This window comes from Gallus gallus, chromosome 12 (genome assembly GCF_016699485.2).
Source record: "Gallus gallus isolate bGalGal1 chromosome 12, bGalGal1.mat.broiler.GRCg7b, whole genome shotgun sequence".
Taxonomy (NCBI): domain Eukaryota; kingdom Metazoa; phylum Chordata; class Aves; order Galliformes; family Phasianidae; genus Gallus; species Gallus gallus.
The window spans coordinates 3971873-3991633 of record NC_052543.1 but is presented as its reverse complement, the minus strand read 5'-3'; the positions used below and the strand labels follow the sequence as shown (position 1 = coordinate 3991633).

Genomic DNA, 19761 nt, shown 5'->3' with positions numbered 1-19761 from the left:
TGAAATGAGAGAAGAAGCTGCCAATACCTTTTAAGGTATTCTTGTCTAAGAAAATGAAATTCAAGCTGAATCTCTTCTCTCAAAGTCATTTCTTCAGTCTTTTAAATCACTTCAATTAAGTGAACAACTATTCATTATGGGATTTTAATGTATAAGTTCTTTCCTAGAAAATCCATCATAAGACTTACAGGAAAAAATCTCCGTCTTTGTAGACTATGTAGTCCAATGGCTGATGTGAAGAACACTGCTGTACATTACAAGCCTGTATACAAACATATTTGCAAACATACATCATGGACTGAGAACACCATCCATGTGTCTGAAGTAGTACTTCACATACCTTTCTCTCTCACAAAAAGAGGACAAGATCATACTTGATGACTTTGTCACTTTGTCATTGTTACTAAGTTTTTACTTAATACTTCATTACACTTTATCAAATTAATGTTTAACTTAATTTCTACTAAACCATTCAGACTTGGTCAGGTAATTCACCAAGCATTCCTTTAAAAGAAGTGAATTTTTATATCCATCCATATATAGATAAATATGCAAAATATACATCCATGTGTGTATATGTAAATACCCATACGTACATACAGAGAAGAAGGAAAAAAAACCAACAGAAAACATTACGGGAATGTACAGAGTGCAACAAAGTGCTCAAGAGATGAAAATGTCAATAGAGCTGATGATGGAATCTCATACTGTATCTCTCAGAGGGTCCGACCCAATGCACTTTCCCATGATCTGGCAAGATTTTGGAATGGCACATCCCTTCCTGCCACACACCAGCAGACAGCATCTCATCAGTTTTAAGGGCAGCTAAACCAAAGTGTTTCTTTTCAAGTATTCAGCATTAATGCTCATCATGTCCAACATCTGAGTCAAAACCTATCTTACTGAAATAATTAGAAAGGAACCACAATTCAAACAAACAAACAAACAAACAAAACCAAAGGTATGGCTTCAGTAGCACATACTGAGATATTTAAGATGATACCAATGCACAGTTATTTGTTGTTATAAATGATCTGATGCCTTGTGCTCAAAACATCATACCCTATTTTCTGTATTTGTACATGCTGTCTTCAGTTCATTTTCAGAAGTACTCTTCTTACACAACTGCACACCAAAAACAGTAATAATTTTACTTTACACACTACTCAATTTCATTTTCAGTATACACTCTATTATGTTTTCCATTCTGTCATTTACTGGCCACCCAAAAAAACAACTCAATTCTGAGGACTGTTTTTTTTTTAAATTAAATTTCTAGTTAAATCTTCACAAAAATGAGTAGGAAAGAGAACTTAAAAAGAGAAAAAGAAAAAAGAAAACAAAAGATTAAATGTAACATGAGAAGAATACATATTATGGCATTACTTAAACTCATGACAAGGTTTTTCTGATTATGAAGAAGCGAGGAATTTTTCCAAAAAGCAAATAAAATCAAGGTCAAAGAGAAAAAACACATATATTTATCTGCTACCACTGTAACAGGCTATATTCTTCGCATGAAAGCAATAGGAATAAGAAGAGCTAACTGTAAATTGAAAGTGGCTTCTATGTTTCACGGACCAAATGATAAAGACAAGTAAGAAAGGACTTCTGAATGGCTCACCTGCCCAGGCAGGCATTGCTGATGAACAACCAAAGAAAAAGACAGAAAGACAATACCACTCCAAAATATTAACATACACAAAAAGCTTTTGATTGACCTAATGCCACTTGCACATTCAAAAATGAACATCACCATAGATATATTATAGCTACAGATTTTAAAGCACAGCCATAAATTTGCATGAAATTAGAGGTCTCATCTGGAGAATAATTTGACTAGTAGTCCATTACATTTTACTTGTATTATGCTTTTCACATACTTTTCTATTACAGAAGTGTATCTAGTAGTCAAAATCTATTTTTTTCAGAAAATACTATTAATAAGAAAGAATTGTAAGGAAGATACCTGATAGCCAAGTTACATATGTTTTAAACATACATTAGACTATATATTATAGCATATCACATGTTCAAATTACACCTCTTAAAACCAACAGTGTGGTTTACATCAATTTTCAATCGTGCACAGCACCATCCATTCAAAACCGAAAATGGAGTAATTATGAGAACTCTGCAATAGAAAATCTGTTGAATCCATTATCCAAGAAAGACATTAAAACAAATGGTTTTCTAGGAAGCATGGGAAACAAAACGCAATCCAGCTGTGTCAACCAAAAATTTATTCCTCTTTAGTCTAGAGATATGCCTGAAATGCAGACTGAGTTACTTCCCTCTCTCCTTCTTTAACATAGAATTCTTATGGATTGGCCGCAAATTTTTCACTCTATTATTTTGGCTATGTTAGGTACTATGCACCTGCTTCATAGAATCGCAGAATGGCTTGGGTTGGAAGGGACCTGAAGGACCATAAAGCTCTGAGCCCCCTTCCACATGGAGGGCTGCCAACCTCCATATCTAATACTAGACCAGGCTGCCCAGGGCCCCATCCAACCTGGCCTTGAACACCTTCAGGGATGGGGCATCCACAGCCTCTCTGGGCAGCCCATTCCAGCACCTCAACACTCTCTCTGTAAAGAACTTCCCCCTGACATCCAACATAAATCTTCTCTCCTTCAACTTAAAATCATTTTCACTTGCTCTGCTATTACCTGCCCTTTCAAAGAGTTCACTCCCCTCCTGTTTATCTATCTGCTTCATCTGTATGGACAGCCTGATGTTGTGTAACTCAACTAGAACAAAATAATCTGGGTTAAAACTCCATAAAGCAGAGATGACTGCAAAACTCATGCCATCAAAAACAATTAGTAAATAGCACAGCTGGATTTACATTGAAGTCTGAAAAACTTTAAATAACCTAAAAAAAAACAGTCTATACATTGAGCTAATAATATATATATTAATATAGTTCTAATTAACTCAGGTACTTTCTCTTTTCTTTAACCTCTGAATGTTTCATTGGTCATGAAACTAATTACTATGTAGGACACTGCCAATTGATGTTAATGATATTTATTCATGTGCACAACATCTTACATTTAAAATTCTAATATGGAGTATCTCAGAACCAGACCATGTTTTTGGGAGGCCATGGGGTTAATGGGATATTTTAGGAAAAAGAAAGTGATTGATACTGAGTCAGCTAATATTTAGGACTTGCACTTTTATGCAGCTTTGGAAACATTTTCTCAAGAAAGCAAGCAGGGTGAACTGCACAGCCTCTTGAGGACCACCATTAAATATTTATCTCTAGAGAAATCTACTGATGACAATCCTTAATCAGACCAACAGAGGCTGCACACATTCGATTAGATGCATTTCTACCAGCACAACCAATACCTGACATTAATTCTGAAATTCAGCTTTGTTTTTCTCTGCACGCAAAGGACAGCATGCCTGCCAGTCCCTCAGCTGAGAGCAGCACGGTGCGAGTCGCTGTGCTTGAAATTTGTCCAGCTCTGTTTCTTGGGTTTGCTACGCTAGCCCCACTAACTCCTGACAACACACAGTTAAAAATCTGCTTGGCACAGCATTAGCAAACAATTCTGCAGCATCGTACCAGACTACTTGCCCTTGATTAAAAACATTTGCTGGAATTGAGGTTATTTTGTTTGAGTTGCAACCAAGTATATTACTTTGCATTATTCTCTGTGAATGATTAATGAATACCAATTTTAATCTAAAAATAATGATAATAATAATCAATAACTTGCATGTACTAAGAGAATATTTAATGTTTCTGACCAAATTAGATTTTAGCTTGACTGCTAGGTAGCACCATGCTTGATTACTCAAAAATCAAATCCTCTCTGTACCATCCAAAAAGCTGCTTTTTGTCAAGCACCAGTTTTTGAGAACAATGTGCTGGTTGCTGTGTAATGGCAGCTGAAACTCTAAAGATCAGGTATTTTACTTACTGAAAGAAAATCCTGGGCTTTTTTAACCAGACTTCTTCATTGTTAAGCAATATGGTTAGAAGATCCAAATACATAAAAATTGGTTGCTATAATTAACAGATAGTTGAGATGAAGGATAGAAACTAAACATGCCCAAAATAACAATCATATTCATAAAGACTGGAATGCATCCAGGAGTTCAATGGCAAAAGAACTGTTACGATCCACAGCAGAAGAATCAAAATATTGCTTTGAAAAACTGCATTCAATTATATTATTTCTTTCTCTGAAGACATGCAGTACCAGAAACACCAAAGATATTAGGCCAAATATTTTTTGCAGCAGACTTTACAAGAACCATCAAAATGCGGTAACTACTATTTACAGAAAATACTAATAATTTTGATTTTCTATATTTTAAATATACGAGGTTTTACCCAACCTTCCTCATTGCTCCCACCTTGAAAAGCATGTGTCTACCAACAATACACCCTGTAGGACCAAACACCTGCATATCATTAGTATTTCTACAATGCAGGATTATGAAAATATTCCACTGTAAAGCATCTTTATCTAGCTTTTGCCTCTTAATTTCTACTAATGAAATCATCTGTCTTTTCAGCTCATCATCACTGCAAATGTATTCAAGAACATACTGAAAATGCAGAAAAGTACTAAAGCAGCAGCACTCACACCATTATCATCTGTCTTCCTTATACCAAGCAAATAGAATGGCTGTAAACTTAATTTCAGAAAGCAGTTTTCCTTCATTTCAGAGGAAGTTGTACACAGATCTCAACAAGAGGATCACATTTTTGGCTTGACATGCAATAGATTGTTATTTTTATAAATATATATATTGCCAGGAGAGCTGCTCAGAATTCCTCTTCACAAAGAAAGAGAAAGCAAACAGAACCAAATTCTACACTCTCTTGCTATTGATGGCTGGCTTGCAATTCAGGTGAAGAAATTCAGTAATTCAAGTCCTCGCATTCTGTACTGCTGGGTTCTGAAGATGGCCGCTATCTCCAGCCTGTCTACTGCATCTCTTCTCCTGCTGGGTCCTTCACCTGCCTTCAGCAATGCTTGCTAAAACAGACTGCTAACAGCTTTACTGCCAGCAAGACCTTCACTGGAGATGCAGCCTGCATGAGTCACAGCGTCCTTGTGCTGCTCTTGCTTACGCCATTTGGCACAGCAGTTTAAATATACAGCAAAAAGTCCTAGGACCCTGCTGGCTGCTGCTCTAATAGGGGGCTCTCTGCCATCAGGGCAGCTATAAGGGCTAGTCTCGGGCAATTAGAGCAGGATATCTTCACTAGCAAAACAAAGAAAACTTCAGTTTGCATCAAGCAGTTCTTTACTGTGGTTTTCTTCCTATCTTGAAGGAACACATTTACTAATCCACAGCATTTCTGAATCTCTGAGGAGAATTAGCTCATTTTATTCTATTGTTAACTTCCAGCAGAAAATAATTCAAATAATAGGAAAAATTAACATTTTGCTATGACCACAGAACTGTGGTAATAAAACTAGTATTTTACTATGGATATTAGTGATATAATATGAAAAAGTTTGTAAAAAAAAAAGTTGCTCTTTGTTTTTCCCCATTTTTCTGTTGGAATTGCTGTGTTCCAACACAAACAAACATGCTAATACTAAAAGAAAAATATATCCCGCGAAAACCTTTGTTCAAGACTTCCACTACCCATGCTTTGTTTGATCTCCAAGATATCAGACAAAAAAGTTCTTGGTATTCTTAATCTCATTGACTTGGAAACCAAGTAGTTCTGAAAACCACAGCCAACTACTTTAAGCCACTGGCCAGGTGTGTTCTGCAACCTATACAGAACGACTTAACAACCACATTAAAAAGAGTTGCACTTAAGTCTATATTTCAGCCTATTTCTGGAATATGGCTTCTGATCATGGTTTTTACACTGAATGTAAGTGGACTGAAATCTTATTTCAAGTTTGTGGATGCTATTTGAAACACTTAAGAATTCTTGAACCCTGTTACTTAATATTATAACAGGTTTTTTTAATGGTCTAAAAGATCATTTCTTCTCTAATAAGAAGGTGGCTTTCAATCGCAATCAACTTATTTGGTGTTTAAATGCTTCCAAAGAATGCTTTGCATTAAAAGGACCTCTTCCATCTAAGAACAAGAATTTGCTCAAAAAGCAGGCCATCAGAGTAAGATTTGCCCCAGCACAATTCCTGCATGAAATTTTTTTGGAGAAAATATACAGAGTTCTCATAATCTGTCACTTCATGTTGAGCTGTACCTACAGGACTTTTCAGACATGCCATCAGTCAGACTGCTTTTGAGAGAAATATTGAGTTCTCAGAAACAGTTTTTACACTGCTACTTGGACACTCACAAAGGCAATCACTTTCTCTTGCCAGCTCTCAGATTGTTATGTAATGCACCCAAGCTTTTACGTTTATTCAGAGTACACAACTGTTGTTCAATTTGGCACATTCTTAGTTTTAAATATGAATTAGAATGCTTCAAAGAATAAAACTGAGTTGCAAAACATTTCCATGCGAAGCTGAGTATGGATTAAAATTATTTGGCTTCCAAAGCAAAATTAGATGATGTTTAATTTAGTTTATTTATGAAGTTGTATTTGTTCAATTCAAATACGTAATCTCCTTTGAGACAGTTCAGCTTTGCAAAATCATAATCTGTTCCTATATTTCTATTAGTAGCGATTTATTCTGATTCATTACTTTGTTGAAAAACGTTAATGAAAGCAGTTGATGCTGAAGAAGATCAACAAGCAGGAAAAACCAACACAGCCACCAGTCTGAAGAAAGGGAAAAGACTGAGTGAGACTATTAAGCAAGAAAGTCCAAGCCAAAAACCTCTAGGGACACATTGGCTGTAGAGACAACCAAGCTCAGGGACTTGGCTGCCAGGCTGAACTAGCATGACCTCAATTCTCAACAACTCATCTCAAAAAGTCACACAAAACCACACAGAAAATTACATTTCTTCTATGGGTATATATTTATGAGAGATGAAGATCTAAAATCAACCTCATTGAGTTTTGATAACAATGCTTCAGAGGAGTAAACCATTGCTGAAGACTTTGGGTACACATAGGTTGTATGGATATATGAAAGACAAATCGACAGCCACTGGACTACTGCACATATATTGTAAGAATGCCTATAAGAACGTTTAGGAGTGATTTTAAAATCACAAATACTCTCATGTCTGCACAATCAAACCAGACAGATGTACTGTAAAAGCCTTCTTCCAATGCAGGCATTACAGCATCTTATTGTAAACGCCAGTGAGGCTTTCTAGGGTAAAGACTTCGGTTCACAAGACAGGCAGAAAACTTTGCCCCAATTAACAGAGGCCCTCAGAAATACCATAATCACAGCAAGAACTTTTCCATCCTCTAAGCAGCTCAAAACACCTCTAAACCAGTGTCACTGGTCGACAAACTTTTTTTCACTCCTTATGAGCAGTCACATAATACCATCCTCTGCCTTTCCCATGGAAGCTGATCAATCCTCACTTTTAGTCATGTAATAACAATTTAGCAATTCCAGGGAGAGCCCTTTGAAAAAAATAAATTAAAAAAAGGGCAACAGACTCTTCCTCCTTCTTAAACTGAATTCAACATGTTTTCATCCAGCCTTTACGGGCATCACCACAGATGGCTAGTGCTGCGTAACTGAATGGAGAAAGTGGTTTGTTCCATGCTCAGCCTAATCTTTTGCAGGAATGAATTCCACAGCTCCCAAGAAATTTTTATCTGAAGCAATTACAAGTTCTTCCCTTTTTATTACTGCAGTGGGACTTTGTTGCTATAAAAAGGCAGAGCCATGGGAGTGAAAGTCAAATCCATATAAAATTTTGAATTAACTAATTCCTCAAACTTTGAGGCTCTACCTTCACTGGAAAGCAAATGCAAAAAGCAGACCAACACAGTAATGTGTTGCTAGCACTCCTGAGTAACTCCCAAACAGACTATCTGGCAGCTGGCATGAAAGCTTCTGGAGAACAAGTTGTAAGGTCAAACAAGAATTACTGAGGAAGGGAGTGGATCCTATGTGTGGGAGGGAGTACAGAATTGTTATTGTTTGCAAGTGAACCACTGAAAGAATAACCTGAATGGAATTCAACTATACAATAAACAACAAAAAGAGCTTTAAAGAAACTGCTCTAAAACCAAGGTGCTTTTACAAGCAATATTTATATAGTAGGATGGCTCCAAAAGTAATGCATCCTATTTTATTGTGTTGATCCACGAGATCAGTGGTATATGGTGGTTGTATGGCAGTGGAAGCTAAACTTTCCCACCAATATTCCGTTACATTCTGTTGTTATATGAGAGATGGCAGCCGAGGGGCAGTCTGGCAAAATAGCATCTGACATGGAAGTGTGTACGAAGCAAGGGGTGTCACTGAATTCCTACATGCAGAAAAATTGCTGAGCATTTATGGAGACCAAACAGTGGGTGTGAGGACAGTGAGACAGCGGGTGTTGCATTTCAGCAGTGGCAACAATGACATTGGGTCACCTCTGGTGGTTCAGATTTTGACAAGCACAGCATGCAGGCTCTTGTTCATTGCTGGTGAAAATGCAGAGCTAATGGTGGTGACCACGCTGAAAAATAGTGTTTTGTAGCTGAGAATTTGCTCTACCAAATAGCGTTATTGTGCTTTTTGTGTCTGTTGTCATTTCCACGGAAATAAATAGGAGGCATTACTTTCAGAGTGGCCTATGTATATTATATATAATATTTTTTAATTATATATGTATGAGAGAGAGCGCTTTTTTTTTTTTTCCTATTCTATGTTGAAGAATTTCTCTTTCCTAATTCAGCAATGGTCAAAACTCTTCTCAAGCAACTATCAAAATGAAAGCTGTCCGAATATCAGTAGAAAATCCTTGTGGAGTTTCCAGCTTGTGCTACTGGTCTTCAGCACTGAGCCTACCACTTCAACTCTAATGCCAGTGTTGCAGTCCTCAGGTCATGTCTCTGCAGAGGTTAGGCATCATATTTTACTTAATGTAATAAATCTGGCACACAAGCTTTACACAGAATCATAGACCATAATCTTCTTTGATTCCTACTGACCACAGATCTCAGGAATAAGCTATCAGTGCTACCGTCTCCCAGACAAAACAAAGTGCCCTGATTTAAAGCAAAAATACATATGTATATTTCTGGTTACTTTATCATGTGTTCTTTCACAATATCACTTCTATTAACTGTCCTTTTCTCAGGGTTTTGCAATTAAGGTTTCAAAAATACTGTTATTTATTGTATCGGTAATAAAACCTTTAGCAATGACACGTCCTGTATCTACAGCTTCCATCTGTTCCAGATAAGATAAAGGAGAACAGTATTTCCTTAAAAGGAAACTGGACCTGATTAAGAAATGAGTTTTTTCTTTTTTCATAGAAGTTTTTAAAAAATTCATCCCCAAAACTACTTTTCTAGCATTAAAGATATCCTCTTAATCCAAAGAAGATATGCAAATGAGACTTGTATGTTAAGACCTCATGCACTCAATTTGAATGCTTCAAAAAGTTCCAAAAAAATGACACTTCAGATGTCTGCCATTTTCTCATTCGTTTCTTTCCTTCCTCAGCTCTAGTAGCAGAAATACGCCTTCAAATTAAAACTTCTAACTATGTTTCTGAACTAGAGAAAGGAGGACAAGGGCAGGGAAGAGGACACTTAATTTATTATCTTCTCACATTAGAGCTACAGGGAACCTTAATGATATACCAAGCTATAAACCCTGTAGTTTGTACTATATTAATCATCTGTCTACATGAGAAGTCAGATAAATATATAATCCTATTTCTGCACTGCAGATTTGATATGTCTCTTCCTCAGTTTTTGTTTTTCCCTTTTTCATTTTATTTATTTACTGTAAGCATTCCCTCAGAGTCAGGTGGGAAATCTGTAACAAGCATGGAACGGCATAAAAAATAGTTTGTTAAAATGCACATCTCTATTAATATGAGATAACCAAAGAAATAGATAGCAATTCAATCTCTGCAGCAGTACCTTTTGTCACAGTCTGAGCACAATCTGTCTCTGTTAACTCACTCTGCCCTCCCCAAGGTCACTTCTGTCACCAGTCACAGACAGCGGCTGTCCCCCTGCCTGGGCGTGAGCCCGGTCCCACCTGCATACAGAAGGAGCTGCACTGAGACAGACTGTAGCCATCTCTACCTACATCTCATTGCTGCATCACAAAGTTCTGAAAAAGCCGTATTTCCTTTTTGTGTCTCCCCTTCTTCAGCCCATACAAGGAAATAAGTTCTATCCCTGCACTTTTTATGCCTGTTTATGATATTTAAGCACTATGCAGAGAACACAGAAACTCCCATTAATATTACTGACAAATCAGAACAAAATTTAAAATCAAACCATGTAATAAAAGGACTGTGCATATAGCAGTGCGTACACATAAATTGGGCACCCCTCACATATAGATGCTTAGTAATAAAACGTCAGCTCACAGTCCTTATGATCTGAAGGAGAGTTCTTGGCACAGCGAGAGGAACATTACGGCAGTCCTTGGTTCAAGACAGTGGCAAGCCCTTTTGCCTTGCCCCTCTATGGCAAGGAGGCCTGGCCAGTCCTGTGCAAAACAGCGTGGTGAGGGGACAAGAAACATCAAACACTTGGTATGAGCCAAAGAAAGTACGCTGCAAAACCCAGAGAGTTTGCTCCCAAGCCTATAGAGAAAATAGGGATGTACAATGCATGAAAATAAGGTATACCATTGCTTGTGTAATCATCCTGCTCTAATGGTTTGTTTGTTGGCATTTTCAGCCATCTTATTCAGTAATACTGGTTTAGCATTGCTACGTTATCCTATAGCAGTTGGCAGAACAATTTCCCTCTATAAGCACTATAGAGGTAACCACTCCTGCTGTACTGAAAATGTCCTCCTTATATAATGCACAACTTGTAGTGAGTCTAAAACTGCACAGAATTCTTCAGATTTCCCAGGTTAGCTTAACTACTCATTGCTAGGTATTCCTCTCAGTAGGGAGAAGGGGGAGACTATTACATTTCACTGTGAAAAGTAGCACAAAATGATTTCACTGCACTTGCATTTCACTGTTCTCTCAATATCAGACAGCAGTGGATATATTTTTAGAACAGGCAAAAGCTTCATTATATTTCAGGCTGAGGAAAGGCATGTACTAAGCATGCAGCATAAAATCCAATGGTCATCCTCGGCCAGGACAAGTTTCTTCCTAAACAAGCTTACGAAGGACACAAATCAATGCTGCCTCCTGACATTCAGGATCACACACTTCCCAGGAAGGCTGGAAGAGTTCATTGGGAACACCGCTCTCTTCTAATTACCTGTGTGACACAAAGTGTACTGTTCTGAAAGACAAGCCATAATAGTAGCAGCATTTTTATTGTGCTTCATCAGCATCGGTTTTTGTCAAGGTTAGTTAGATGCTGAGCACAACCATTATAATATATTCATCCATCCTACTGCAACAAAGACTGCGGATGGTAATGTTTGCTTTCAAAAGGCAATGGCCAGAGGCAATAAAGGCAATAGGAATGAAGACCTCCACCATTCATAATTGAGAAATGTGCTCCTCTTGTAGGTGAAAAAAGGGGTAAGTAACTGAATGCAGCAGATAACTGGATATATGTGGGTGCATCTGTCCAAAACTGAACTTCAGATTCTCAAGCAACCTGCTTTCTGTTGGCTGCAGCTGGATGCAGATGTTGATAATACCTGGACTAAATACCAGTGGCGCATCCCATTATTGAAGAGAGACTACTGGGATTGTGAAAACCAGAGCCATCAAGCTCCAGAAGGAAGAGGAGGCTCAGCAGAAGGGCTCCCCAAAGACACAGCAAGAGAGGAATTAAAAAACAAAAGTAAAGACTGGATGAATGACCTTGAAATGTGGGCTGGCTCCTGAGATCACAGAGATGCCTGGAGACAAATGCCAGGGGATGCCCAGGACACGCTGCATGTGTGAGATCAAGTAGGGTAAAACTTCCTTCCTGTTGGATCTTGAGTAATCAATTGGTACCCAGATCTCACATGCGTTGACATTTCCTATCTCACCCATGACAGCAGGCTGACTCAGGTTTCTTGGATGGAGAACTGTTGCACTGAAAGCAGGCTCTCACTCCTGGTCAGTGGGAGTCTACACTTGTGTATCTTCTGCTGAATCAGCTTTAATTAACCTGCTGGCTAATGGGAAAAGTTTGAGGCCCTTCTAGTTTTGCAGAACATTTATGACTGACCAAACAGTCAGCTCAATCACTATTTTATTTGTGGTGGCTGAATGTTGTGTCTAGCAAGGTCGGTTTTTTGTTATCACCAGACTTTGGCTGGGGTATACAGATGGAGAAATCTTTGAAGACATTTAAGACACTCATCCTATCTCATCCTAAAACAAAGTACAAAGCTCGCACTAATTCAAATAAGAGCACAGAAGATAACTCATACTGAAGAGAGTTCTTGTGTAAGTAAAACTCCTCAAAAGAGATGCATGTACGAGGAGCGTCATTTGCTTCAAACACTCAACTACTTCCAGAGGACAGGAGCTGGGATGGCCAGAGCCAGACATGACTAAAATACCTCTTCACCCAGCATGGAACAGTTAAGCGTTTTCCTCATCCTACTTCCTCAATTTCTGCGATAGAGTTTTCAGCAAGCTGCAAAGCACATTGGACTGAAACTCATTTTATTTTTAATTCATTTCATATGGTTTTATTTTTAACTCACTTTAATTAAAATGCACTGAATGAAATTATCAATTTGAAATTATTTCACCAGCTGTGAGCCTTCATTCTTTAGTATATAAAATAACTGTTTAGTAAACCTAAATCACCAATTTCTCCTTTTAGTTCTCAAGTCTATGTACATTCCAAAACGCATCTCGGATGCAGAAGTGGTGTATTGGACTTCAGTATTGCATCTCTCATGGTCTGAATTCTAAACACATCCAGAATATTGACCATATGTATTTTATATTTATAGTATGTTCCTTCCTTTCTGGGCTGAATTCTGAGATCCTAAAATTCTGGTTCCATTTTAAGTAGGAAACACTCAAGAAAAGGCATTCTGGCCTAAGCAAACATGCATCTTCATAGAGTTTTACTTTTGTTACATCAGAAATTTGCTTCTTAACACAGCAGTATTCATTAGTAATCAAGTAAAAATATTGGCATATACCACAAAAAGAATCATCTAGTGAAGAAAGGATACACAGAGGTCTTTTCTTTACTTTCCATCCGCTGTCTGTGATGCAATAGCCAAATGTCTTCATTAATACCTAGATGACATGATAGAGTGCTCCATGCACAAGATCACAGATTATACAAACCAGGGAGGAGTGGCTGATGCCATCAGAGGGATCTGCTGCCATTCTGAGAGACCTTGGATGGGGTGGAGCAATGAGCAAAAAGGAATCTCAGAAAGCCCAGCAAAGGGAAGTGCAAAGTTCTCTTTCTGGGAAGGAAACAGCCCCAGGAAGGACCAGCGGGGCCAACCAGTAGGAAGGCAGCTCTGCAGAAAAGGACCTAGGAATTCTGGTGGGCACAAAATTGACTGGGAGTCAGAAACACATCCTCTCAGCAAAGAAGGCAAACAGAGCCTCCTGGTCTGCATTAGGCAGAGTACAGGCAGCATGTTGAGGGAGGTGCTCTTTTCCTCTGCTCAGCACTCCTAGGACATTTGGATTGCTGTGACCAGTGCTGGGATCCCAGAGCAAGAGACACAGACTTCCTGGAGGGTCTTCAGTGAAAGGATAAAATGTTAATTAAGGGACTGGAACATCTCAAATGGCACTTGGAGGCTGAGAGCTGGGGCTGTCCAGCCTTGAAGAGAGAAGGCTCAGGACAGAACTTTATCAAAGTGTTTAAGTACCTGATGGGAAGGAGCAAAGAAGATGCTGCCAGACTCTTCTCAGCGGTGCCCAGTGAAAAAAAAATCTGGGTCAAACTCTGGAACAGGCTGCAAAGTTTGCATCCTTGCAGACATTCAAAATGTGACCAGACCTTGAGTAACCTTCTCTCTTTGAAGCTGCTTTGGGTCAGGTGGTTGGACCAGATGATCTCCAGAGGTGCCTACCAACCTCAACTATTCTGAATCTGTGGCTCTGTGAAACCAGTTAGCTCCTCAACCTATTTCATCATCTCCATTTGTGAAAAGGAGACAAGAAAGAAACTGCACAAACTTTCCAAATAATCTGTGGTTATTTCTGTTGGTCCTCTTCTACGTTTACACAGGAACTGCTTCTAGGACTTCTCTCATAGCCCGGTGCACAATCCTTATAACCTCTAACTGCAATGGCTACTTTAGAAATATTTTGTAACTTGGTTACCATTCCTCAACTGTGCAAAGTCTGATACTTAGCTGGGCATCCCACATCACTCTTGAGTCTTCGTATTTGATCGACCTGAAATAATTCAGAGGAGTATGTCTTGCTCTTTTGCAGTGATGCCAGCCAGCATCCTAAAACCACTTTCACGTTACTAAGCTATTTTAGAAAATGCTTCATTTTATTTCAAATTGTAATAAAAAGTGTATTCATAATTTGTAATAAAATTAAGCATACTGATTCTTTCTCAACAACTGTAGTTCTCCATACTTAATACAGAAAATAGGATCATACATCAAGAAAAACAAGTAAGCAAGCATTTTTCTCTCTCTAGACATGAATAAAATCTGCAAAACTTTGAACAAGACCCCATAGCTCTTAAAGCTGTAAAATGTTTGTGCTCTGTACAAATATATAAAAATGACAAGAAAATGCTATTGGTCATCTTCATTGCTTTGTGTAAGAAACCAAAGCTGAGAGTATTTTATGACATGTAAACACTTGCATATAAAGATCCAGCATACAAAATATAATCCACCTTGGAAGAAATTCTGTTCTATTATGCAACCGTTCCACCGAGGATATATAACCTCTGAATACAACATACTGATCTGTGATATACAGGAATACATTCTATACAGTCTTAAAGTATTGAGCATCCACACACTGCATGATAAAGCCCCGGCGAGCTGAATCTAGGCTGAGATTTCCTAATGGCAAGCACAGCGCCTGGACTGCAGGTGCTGCAGAGGCAGCAGAACTATCCCGGTCACTGAGATTTGCAACTGAGCCATACTGCCAGGGAGCCTCCATTCAGAGTGCATTCACTGCTACCTTCTTACCTCAACAAGAAAAGGAAATTAATGGAAACACGAGAGAGACTGTATTAAGCTTTAGCAACACATTTTAATACATGAATTAAGCAAAAAACCTCTCTAGAGCTGCTGGTTTCATAATAATCATCCTCAGCCTTTTTCTATAACCCTGTTTCAATAGGCTTATTTAAATTATCTGGAAATACGTAATTTTAATCATGATTTCTCTACAGTTGATCAGATAACGTATGAGCATAATGAATTTTAGTTCAGCAATCAGCCAGAAATACATAGGGAGCAATACCTGCTAAATTCCAGTGAACTGTAATACCCTTCTTTGTTTCTCCTTGAAAATATAATCAAAAATCCAGCAAAAGCTGAGCTTATTCTCTACTAGGTTGCACATTAGGGTGAACCAACTAAACCGCCTTCTTCCCCTCAGAACGTTATTTTAAGTCTGACCTGTGAAAGTATTTACATTTATTAAAAGGAGGTGGGTTCAATTTACAGAACTATCAGCTGCTGTCGTCCTACTGCAGTACAATGAGGTTTAGTAAACGTTAGAGATAGGTGCAAGGTCATGACTTCTATATTTATTTCAAAATGCAATAAGGAGTTCTTACATATACAACTCACATTTGAAAATACAAATTGCAGAATTAAAATTTATGAAGAGGTAATGCTTCTATCTTACCTAATTCTTAGATATTAGCACAATATATATTTACATTTTCAGTATACAGACAAGATTTTCTTTTTCTATCATTAGAAAAATGTTTGCATCACAAATTCTGGAGCATTAGAAAAGATAAGCTGAACATTTTTTTCCTGCTGGGAGAAAAGGAAAAAAAAATCCTTTGAAACTGTTTCCTAGATACATGATATAAAATTTAAAAGAAAAATGCACTTAGAAATGTCATTTCATGGAAGCTCTTAAAAGAGCAGTATGGTATCTAGTTCAGCATTACCACATCTTCTGTAACCTGTAATCCCACCGAGAAGCATGAAACTCTTCCAGGCTGTGGCAGGGTACATGCATGAAGCCTTGTTATATATGCAGAAAGCATGAGAAATATCATTCCACTGCCAACAGAAAAAAAATGACCTTTTCTGTGAAAATGCAGGTGTATCTATCAGTGATGTGCTGGGCCACAAATCAATTCTCCTCAGAAATGTAAAAAGAAAAATGGAAAAGATGAGGAAGGGGGGGGGGGGGGGGGGGGGGCGCAAAAAAGAAAAGAAAGCAAGGTAAAAGAAAGATGCTCATGCTGCATTACTATACACAACGTATCTGCAAGCCCTAATTTACTGCCTTATTCACAAACTTACTCATTTTAACAGCACTACAAGGAAAATATGAAATGCTTCTTCACAGGTAGCAATTTTGATTAAAATGAGAGGAACATGAACAAAGTAAAAGCTGTACATGATCAAAGACCTGCTGGATACCTGAGTCAAACAGTTATTTCAGAGCAAGGTACAAGAGCTAGTCATGCATATGGATGACCTCTCACAAATTAAATGCTAATCGGGAATGCATCTTGACATAAAAAAATGTGGACTGTGAAGTAGATCTGTAATCTCCTTTTACTAAGCAAAGGCTAACAAAAAGCTTTCATCATCAATTTCGTACCGCATATATCTAATATTAACCACCAAGCCCAGAAATAAAAGTACAGCTTTATTTCTATCAGGTATGCCAGCTATCTTTCAAGCATCCGCATTTGTGTAACAGCTCTGCAATCCTGTAACAGTCTCTAGCAGAACATACTAAGGAGGTCAAATGACCAGAAGTCCTTATAAGTATGCAGCATTTTGGATGCATATGAATGGGAAAATGAACGGTTTTACCATGAAGGAATATACATTTCCTTTTAGCAACTTCAATACTTACCTTCCTGAAGATATGGAAAGCACAGGGCTAAGCATCTGCTCCTGGCTGCCCCAGTGCTCCAGGACTGCCCACAGCCATGGTCGCAGCAGCCCCCGACGCACAATGCCCCAGCAGCTGCCCCAGCCTGCACAGGACAACTCCAGGCCAGTGAATGAGGGGCTGGGGAAGGGCTCGACTGCTGCCCTGGACCACTGGGCAGAGGAGCTGCCAGTGCTGCAGGCAGGGATCAGCTGCACAGAATCTCCCTTTACATAATAGGAAATGACTCCTGTGATCTTATGGTTTCTGTTAAAGCGTTCTGTGTTTCGTGAGCAGTCCAAAGCTTTGCCATGCAGCATGCAGGGATTCGGGGCCGATTCCTCTTTTTTAATAAATATGTATATATCTGTAAGAATAATCCATTATTGGACCATACACCACAGAAAGCTTTTCCCCATCTTCCCACAGGAGACGTTATACAGGCTTAAAAATTACATACATTTCCCTGTTCCTGTAGCAGCATTTTCTAATCCATTTCAATAGAAATGCACTGCACTACTTTTTTTTTTTGTTGTTATTCTGTGTGCCCTTCACTTTCAAGCACACACACTGGAAATCTGCAAGCAGCTCTATAAATAAACCCAGCTGAGGATTACATATTTCCCTAACAAGAAATGCTGTTACCTGTCATAAGATAACATTAAAGTTACAAAAAGTCAAACTGTACTACTCACATTTTCATCTTTTCTGTACGTCCAATTGTTACCCGCAATGAGAAAAGCAAAATCTCATCCACGTGCTGTCCTCACCAATAAATAACACATTTAATCAAAATCAAGCCCGTTTGCTTCAAAAGACAACATCATACTGAATTCTCAACCTACAAAACCTCAGTGAATTATTTCTGATGCAAGAGTGCCTTTCAGCAATGCAGCTTCCGACTGACCTTACAGAATATTCCACACAAGTTGAAGCATTACCTTTGCAGAGATCCACAGGGCACAAACCAAAACCCAATGCATCACTCAGACCCGCTCTCCACACCATTTTCTCATCAGCTTGTGCCTTCCCGAGAAGCAAATTGCCAAATAAACAAGCTCAGAACAGAAAGGGGAAATATATTTTCTTTTTTATTCTCATGCTGTGGATGCCGCTACTTACTTGGCTAAGATATCATCACAAATCCAAAATGATTTCAATTACACAGCGCAGTAATCACCGTTCGGCATCTGTAAGGGATTGACAAGCGGAGCTCCACTAGCGGAGTCCCTCTGCAGACCGTACCATCGCGGCGGGCAGGTGGGGAGGCAGCCAGCCTGCTGCCAGAGCATCGCGCTGCCAGCGCCGCTGATGTTTATTGCCTGCAGCTTCGCACTGCTAAAGAAGGCAAGCAAACGGCAGACGTCGTAGGCAAGGAAAACGTTTCTCTGAAAGAAAAATGGACCGAACCACCATGTTGTTGTTTGTGATTTTAATACTTCCCTTGGGATAATGACAAAAACGGAAGATGGCAAACTACCAGGAAGATGCCACTTACTCAGAAACGGGAGAAACCTTCAAGGACAAGGACTGCCGCGTCCTGTCACTGTCACTGGGGAGGGAGGAAGGGGCAGCGGGGGAGGCCGTGCCCGGAGGGGCGGGGGGCGAGGCAGGCACAAACCCACTGCCCCTCCAGAGCTGCGCCGGCTGCCGCTGCGGCCACACGCCTCCCAGGTCAGGAACTACTTGTACCGCGGGCAGCAAATGCCACAAACATCCCTCTCCCCAGTTATCTCACATTCACCTTTCACAAAGATGCAGCTCTCTTCCTCTCCTGTCTTCTCTTTCTGCTTATGTAAGAGCCAAAGTTAATTATAATGAAAATACTAAGAAATTATTTCCGGGCTGTGATGTGATTTTTGCTGCATTTTTGCTTCTGTCATGCCCTCCAGAAACCTAAATCCCATGCAGGAGAAGCATGCCAAATGTCCTCAGCTTCCATCTGATCCAGTCACATCAGCACACCCTGCAAAGCTACACAAACATGCCTCAGGAGCTTTCTGCTTTGAATTTTTTAAACCATATAAACTATAGCACTCTGCCCCATGACAATGAGTTCGGCACTTTCTGAGGAATCACAGCGTTTTATTTAACCCTAAGCTCCTTAGTATCTGTTCTATGTTACTGCTTTAGAAAAGCCTACCTATGATGTTGAAATATTACACACATAGGGTTCTGAAATGCTAACGGCTGTTTATTTCAGTGGAAGAATCTGTTATAGCTAAGCAAGAAAAAAAAAATCCAAGCGCTAAAAATAAAAGACATCAGTTGCTTAAAAGAAACACAGCACTTTCTAACTAACTAACAGAGGTTGTTTTTTTCCAAGTCAATGATGGCTGGTACATGTACCGTGTTCACAAACTGTGACTTCAGGTGCTGTACCTCAAACCACTCCATCCTGAGAGTGGCTAAATACGGTCCTGTTTTAATTCAACTACGTTTAAAACGGCATATATAGAAGTTGTGAGCTTTTCCATAGCATCCTAGGACAGCAGTGCTTCGTGACTGCTCTGTGTTGGGCAGAACGAGCAAACTGTGAGCAGGCGTACCTCCCCGAGCACTCACAGGAGTAGCTGTGCTCTGCTCTGTCATCCTGCCTTACTCGCTGCTCAGAATATCAATTCAGTCGGTTAAACCAAAAGTCTGCACTGCACTGCACCAAAATGGAAGCTATTAAAAAAAAAAAAAACACAGCCAGGATCATTGATCAGGGAGTTTCATCTGTGCTGATTTCTTTTTTTAAATGAAGTGAAATTTAAA

At 39.1% G+C, this 19761-nt stretch overlaps 1 protein-coding gene across 12 annotated transcripts in view; it reads right to left on the bottom strand.

Annotated features, from left to right (window-relative positions):
- Positions 1–19761, bottom strand: part of ATP2B2 (ATPase plasma membrane Ca2+ transporting 2) — a 392203-nt gene that overhangs the window by 204992 nt on the left and 167450 nt on the right. For 8 of the 12 annotated variants that reach the window (XM_040646619.2, XM_046900106.1, XM_040646614.2 and 5 more), the window contains exon 1: positions 18124–18200. The exons of 3 other annotated variants lie outside the window; for them this stretch is intronic. The gene's annotated coding sequence lies outside the window, so the exon portion shown is untranslated. Of the gene's footprint in view, positions 1–17696; positions 18029–18123; positions 18201–19761 lie in introns of those variants that run through there. One more of the 12 variants, XM_040646626.2, reaches the window with a different exon arrangement.